The sequence below is a fragment of the Pholcus phalangioides genome, unplaced genomic scaffold (genome assembly GCF_987345545.1).
Source record: "Pholcus phalangioides strain wild (caught in Gottingen) unplaced genomic scaffold, Ppha-v1.0 ptg000002l_1, whole genome shotgun sequence".
Classification (NCBI taxonomy): Eukaryota; Metazoa; Arthropoda; class Arachnida; order Araneae; family Pholcidae; genus Pholcus; species Pholcus phalangioides.
The window spans coordinates 16,403,745-16,410,534 of NW_028301595.1; the positions used below are offsets into that span (position 1 = coordinate 16,403,745).

Below are 6,790 nucleotides of genomic sequence, written 5' to 3' on the forward strand. Positions count from 1 at the left end.
TGTGCTGTAAATTTAAATAGTAATTTTATAATCGAATGAGTCGTAAATTTTCTAAGCAAACATGATGAATGTGTACTTTTTCCAGCTTGTCGGCTAAAACCCGGGTCCACACCCGCAGTACTACATCACTCCGATCTCCGCGCAAAAACCGGTTTCGAGATGTGGCTAGTACAGGGCAGATGATTTTAATCGTCGATTTAGTGTAACCACAACCCACAACCGGTTTTTCTTACAGCTTTAAATCGTGTAGCGTGGCGCAAAGTGCTTGAAGGTAGCGCTTTGACGCAGTGGATGTGAACTCGTCTTCAAAGTAGGCATTGTGTGAGGCCAAGAGTAAGCATCCAAAGATTTGACATTAGTCCCAAACGAATGCCCGCGTACCTACCTTCGCGAACATTCTTCATGCCTTATCACTTCTCAAATATTATACTGAACACAATTTCCATCGTACCGTCGCTCACAGACTGGGCAGATGTGCTTCACGTTACGTGGTCAAACTTGTTGATAGAATCGGTTTCTCTACGGAGTTTCGGCAATTTTTTCCTGTGATTTCAGAAAGCTTCTACCAATATTCTCAATCACCCATTTTCCTTCTTTTTTATCGTTTCCACGGGGCCTCTTCTCTTCCTTCTTTTCCAGATTTAAATTCATTATATACGTTTTTCCATCCTCTTTTCCCCCCACCACCTTTTTCAATAAGACCGACATGGTTCATTTCCCATAAGAAAATGAGTGGTTTTTCGATCAATCACGTGATGGGATTGTAAATTCTTTTAGCGGGGAGTATAATGAAAATCGTGAACATGCATTTCCAGCTAGAAAAATATTTAAAAACATTTTTTCTTCACAGCATCGGTACATTAAAAAATATATTTTAAACAAACACCAAATGAGAAAGAAACGGTTTCTTGGATAGAAAAGAATATAAACAAAATTTTTTGTTACATTGACTTTAAGATAAAAACAGATATTGTAATAATTTAAGAAAATAAAACCGAAAGAAAATTTCAGGTCAATATCAAAAAAACTTACTTTCAATATATATATTATATTTTTCTAAATTCCGTCCAAATTTTGACCTATAAAATAAATCTAAATTGAAGAAAGTGTAAAAATGTCTCCAGCTGCGAGATTAGACAACCGAGCTATTGAGTACACTGTGGAAAAAAGACCTTATGACACCTCTTTCTCGTCGTTTTAGCCATTTCCGTCTTATCAACAGCAACTTCCAAGTCGGACTTTGATTTCTGACAGTTTGAAAAGGAAAAGAAGTATACAAAGATAGAACAAAAACAAAGAAAGAAAAAATAGTTGTATACAGAAATAAACGCCCATTCGTAAAACACGCGGAAACGATACGATAAATTTTGTAGACGAGATGTAAAAACAGAAATCTTCCAATAAGAGAGAGAGTTTCTTCAGGTGAAGTAATCGATACAGAGTCGAAAAATATATCTGTGTTTCAAGAGTTTCTTAATTTAGAATCTGAATGTGGTGGAAAAATTATAAGATGATTCAAATGTGAATACGTTTTGGTGGACTTCGATACTCTTTCAAAATCAGCCTTTCGAAACAAAAAAAAATATTGATACATTGTTGTTATTGGTTTCTAAATATTATTTTCTAGCGTCAAATAAGCAAAAATAATCTTTTACGAAATTTATTTTTATTTACCGGTGAGAATATACGTGACGGGGTTCAAAACTTCACGTAAAATCATTGAGTAGAGATAAAAAAGCGCATCAAATTGAGCCGTATTTACACTGGAAAGCATTCATGAACCCAGCAAGGGCAGGGCTGACAGTGCTGTAGCCCTGGGGCCCGGGGCTATTCTCATCATTTTTTACTTTTTTCACTCTATGAATTAACTATAAAAGGACCCGTGAAAAGAGTGAACGTGGGGCCCGCAACAGATCCTAGCCTGGAGGCCCTAGTAGCGTGGTGGTAAGATGCTCGTCTGCCACTGTGAAGGTTGCCATCGTCTCAGGTTCAAACCCAGGAGAAAATATAGATAAGACATTTTCCTAACGAGAGAGCTTGAAGCGACCACCGATATAGATGGTACTTTCATTTCTAACCCAACTCATTAATGGCAGTAAATTGCAATATAGCGATATGGCCGGAGTTGCTGTTAGTGTCCCTTCTCTGTATCATGTGCTTTTCGAATTTCTACACCCTGCGCTTTCTCCATTTTTGCATTTTATCCCTGTTTCTTTTTTGTACTTCTGAACCATGCGTTTTTTTCCTTATTTTTCTACGTGTCCCTTTTCCGAATATCTTAACCCTACGCTTTTTCCCGATTCCCACACCAGTCCATTTTCAAAATTTCCTCACCCGGTGATTTTTCTTTTCAATCTCTACAACTATCCCCTTTTCTGAATTTCCGAACCTCGTTTTTTTCCCTATTTCTGAAACCTGTCCCTTCTCTGCATCCTGTTGCTTTTACAATTTTTACACCTGTGTTTTTTTCTGAATTTTTCCGCACCCCCACGCTTTATTCAATTTCTACATTATACCACTGGTTTTTTTTTTCCTGTACTTATGAAACATACGCTTTTCCCCATTTCTACACGTGTCCTTTCTCTTAATTTCTGAATCCTGCCAATTTTATAAATTTAACACTCTGCGATTTTTTTTCTTCAAATTCCTGCACACCTTGTGCTTTTTCTAATTTCTACACCAGTCCCTTTTCTGAATTTCTACTACCCAATTTCTGCCTACTAACTTTTGCACTCTGTGCTTTCTCCAATCGGTATACCTTCCAAATTTTCTGAATCTCCATACACTGCGCGTTCTCCACCCGATTCCTACACACGTCTGCTTTCTAGGTTTCTACATCCTGCGTTTTTTTACAATTTCTACACCTGCCCGTTTTCTTAATTTCTGCACCCTGTACCTTTCTTTTCCTGTGAACCCTAAACTTTTTTTTTTCATATTTCTGCATCCCTAAACATTTTCTTTTCATTTATGCACATCTTTTCTTCAATTTATGTCTCTCGACTTTTGGTTTCCGGCGTCTGTGATACAACATGGCTTTGATCTGCCTGTGATAGCTTTGATCGGCTTTGATGGCTGGCAGATATCTCTGATATCTCTGATATCTGCCAGGAAAAAAAAAATTCTGTCCCTTGCACCACCTATCACCATTAAGGTCATATTTCTTTGGTAATGCTTTAATGGCCTATACAACCTGGAGCAGGGCCCCTAGGCTGATTCACCTGGAAATTTAGAAAATTGGCAGGTGTAGAATTCGTGAGAAAAGTGCAGGTTTCAGAAATTCAGGGAAGAGACACGTGTAGAAATACGGCACATTAGTGGTTACGTCACGACCGGCAGCGTCGATTCCTAAGGTGACTTGATAAGGTCGCCTTAGACATTTCAAGTGGCTATACTGATTCCAGACAAACATGAACTTCGTGAGATTATAAAGGAAAACGCCATGGACGTAAGTGAGTATCTGTTTAAATTATTTTTCCAAAAATAAAAACATGATCGAATAAGAGTTGCGAGCTCTTGAAATGAAAACCTCAAATTCTTGTGAGCATGTAATGCTAAAAATATAGTAATAGTTCTCTAATTATAGCTATGAAAGCTTTTTATTTCTCTCATGCTATCCGTTCACGTGCATTTGGCCTATAATTGCTCTGAATATATTTATTTCATTATAGATTTGAATTTTTATTTATTATCAAATAACTTCCTTTCATTAATTAATTAATTAAATCGTTTTGATCAATTATTTCTTTTATGAAATCTGAAAATTTTCCCGATAATTCTGAAATTAGTTTTTTTCAATTAACTTGAAAAACTAATTCAATTATGAACTTTTTTTTTCTTCAAAAACTCTTAATTTTTTTCATAACTTATCGCTTTTAACAATTCTGAAATTATTCTTAATTCTGATTTCTATCAGCAGTTTAGCAATTATTGCTCTCTCTTTCAGTAATTCTGTTACTATTTTTTCATTAAGGTATCCGACTACGTTTCTTGTCACTTTTCTTTGAAAAGGTTCTGGAGTGAACTTCAAATACATTTTTTGATAGAAAGTGTCTCGAAATGGTGAAAACAGTGACAAATTTTGGTCTATCTATTATATTTTCTATGAAAAAGTCGTTTTTATGTCAAATTTTAGGCAAAATTCATGTGATATTCGAAACACGATTGCAAAAAGTTTTATTAATGAAATGCTTTGTGATTTTCACAGTTCATTTAGTTAGTAATGTTGCAGGTTATGAACTAAAATTTTGAGGATTGCATGATGTGTTCATAAGTTACACCAAAATATGTTTAAGTACGTGTGAATTTTTTGAAATTTCATCCTACATTTTGTCTATAAAACACTGTAATTCAAAAAATATATGTGATAGACCTTAGATTTTGGTTCATCAACAATATATAGCAAAATATCACATTATAATTTCGTAAGGATGCAATGCACCAATTTTTACAAATCATGTCACAAAGTCAAGTAAAATGTCAAATATAGCGTTCTTCGTAAAACACGTTTGAAGTCTTTATTCGCGTATTACTTGTATGTAAAAACGCAACACTAAAGTGAACGTAACTTTGATTCTAAGCATCATATAAACAAAACAAGGCCCGTTTTGGAATCACAACAAATAGGGCTTTTATAAAAAATAAAAAAATGAAAATCCATATTTTCTTCCAAAATGACGTTTTCAACGTAGTCGGATACCTCAATTCTAAAATTATTTCTTTCATCAAGGCGTTTTTTAGCATTTCTGAAAATTCTATAATTATGTATACCTTTTAGATGCCGAATTTGGCTTTTCCAAATACGTAGCCCATATGAAATCATAGGGTCCCCGACAGCGTTTTTAATGTATCAAATGCACAGCATTACTATTGGAAATGGTCGGCGGGCCATAGCAAAAAGTTCAAAGGGTCACATTAGGCCCGAAGTTGTGATTTGTTCTCAATTTCGTACCGATTATATATTGTTTTCAGGTTTATTCTTAAATATGGTTCGGAAAAATGTGATAAAGTTTCATTTACTTGACTTCACACATCAAAGAACCTAAACTAAAGAGACAAGACCTAAACAGAAAGAGGGGAAAATATGCGGTATATATAGAATCCAATCCATAAAATCCTGATCCATTCATTATGACAGAGATGATGAAATTATCTCTGGTATCGTGGAAGTGCCTACAATCAGGCACAAAGCTCACCACCATTTTTTTTTTATAGAGGAAAACAAAAGACATGAAAATAATTTGTTCGATTTAATCCTTGAATAATGATGAAGTGATTCAATCATTGAATAATGATGAAGTGATTCAATCATTGAATAATGATGAAGTGATTCAATCATTGAATAATGATGAAGTGATTCAATCATTGAATAATGATGAAGTGATTCAATCATTGAATAATGATGAAGTGATTCAATCATTGAATAATGATGAAGTGATTCAATCATTGAATAATGATGAAGTGATTCAATCATTGAATAATGATTTAAATGATTCATGGATTCAATGCAGGAATCAAAAGCATTTCTACTAGGACAAATACAAGTAAACGGATAGCATGCGAGAAATGAAAAGCATTCATAGCTAAAGAGGCAAACTACTGTATTATTATATTTTTAACATTGTATGTTCAGAAGAGTTTGAAGTTTCCATTTTAAGAGCTCACAAGTCTTATTTGATCATGTTTTTTTTTTTTTTAAATAATTTAAAACGAGACTGACGTACGTCCTATTAATGGCGTTTTCCTTGAATGAATTCCATCTTGAATCCATGGAAATTACATTTCCATCTTGCATAAGGGACACAAAGTACATTAAAAAACAAAGTAAATGTTTATATGATATTGAAAAAAAAAAAATTGAATATCTATGGAAGTCAATATCGCCTGATAAAAATCGAAACAAGCGTTCTGAAAAGGGCTTTCGGGGCAACACGTTTACTGGCCACAAAAAAATCGGAATGTCCCGGAAAACGGGGACATATAGTCAACCTGGAAAAGGGGTCACTGTTAAAGTTTTTTTTTCAAAAGGGGGTGGCGCGCTTCAAAAAGCTTGTTAGAGAGTTTGAAACACGCATCAATAGGTTGGCAGCCTGTGTCAGAAATATCGTCCGTCGGGGGACTATTTAATATTCCATCAGGGCCTGGCTGCAAATTCGACAAGTTCGTTGACAGATATCTTGACGGCTTTCACCATCAATAATTTTAAAAAAATATGATGCATTTGCTGCCATCTATGGTTTAGAAATCATACTAGTTCATAGTTTTTCGTTTGCTTTAAATGGTAGACGGCAGCCCTGTGATTTATTGTATCAGTTCTCAAATTACTGGGTAGATGGCAGCAACAGCTGTAGTATTCAGACATGAACGTTAAATTACATCATTGACCATATGTGGATCTTAAATACGGGAAACACAATCAATTGCCAGTTTTCACCAATAATGATGCCAAAGGTGAACAAAATCCAAAGAGGTTAGAATTCTTAACCTTGAAAAAACCGCTAACAAAGATAGAAATCTCTAAAAAAATCAATAACAGCAAGAAATGAAGTGCTCATAGAAGAAGATGGGTCGTATGGTCATCAGCATTCCAATAAAAAGTCAAAAATACAAAATATCCTTAATATTGATAGTTCTCAAAAAAATTGATAAAGTAAATGCAAAATTGATTTTTTTAATTAAAAATTAATTTTTTTTTGAGTTAAAAAATAGTATTTATTAAAAATAAAAACAGTCAACATCATCACGTACCTATTTCTACATAAAAAATTTATCAAATCAAAAACGACTTCACATA

The 6,790-nt window shown here is 34.3% G+C and overlaps 1 protein-coding gene across 1 annotated transcript in view; it reads right to left on the minus strand.

The window, feature by feature from the left end:
- LOC149089486 (long-chain-fatty-acid--CoA ligase 5-like) overlaps positions 1-1,176 on the minus strand; it is a 38,393-nt gene extending 37,217 nt beyond the window's left edge. Inside the window, exon 1 of the mRNA XM_089239061.1 lies at positions 1,033-1,176. The gene's annotated coding sequence lies outside the window, so the exon portion shown is untranslated. The remainder of the gene's footprint in view (positions 1-1,032) is intronic.
- Positions 1,177-6,790: the final 5,614 nt, after the last annotated feature.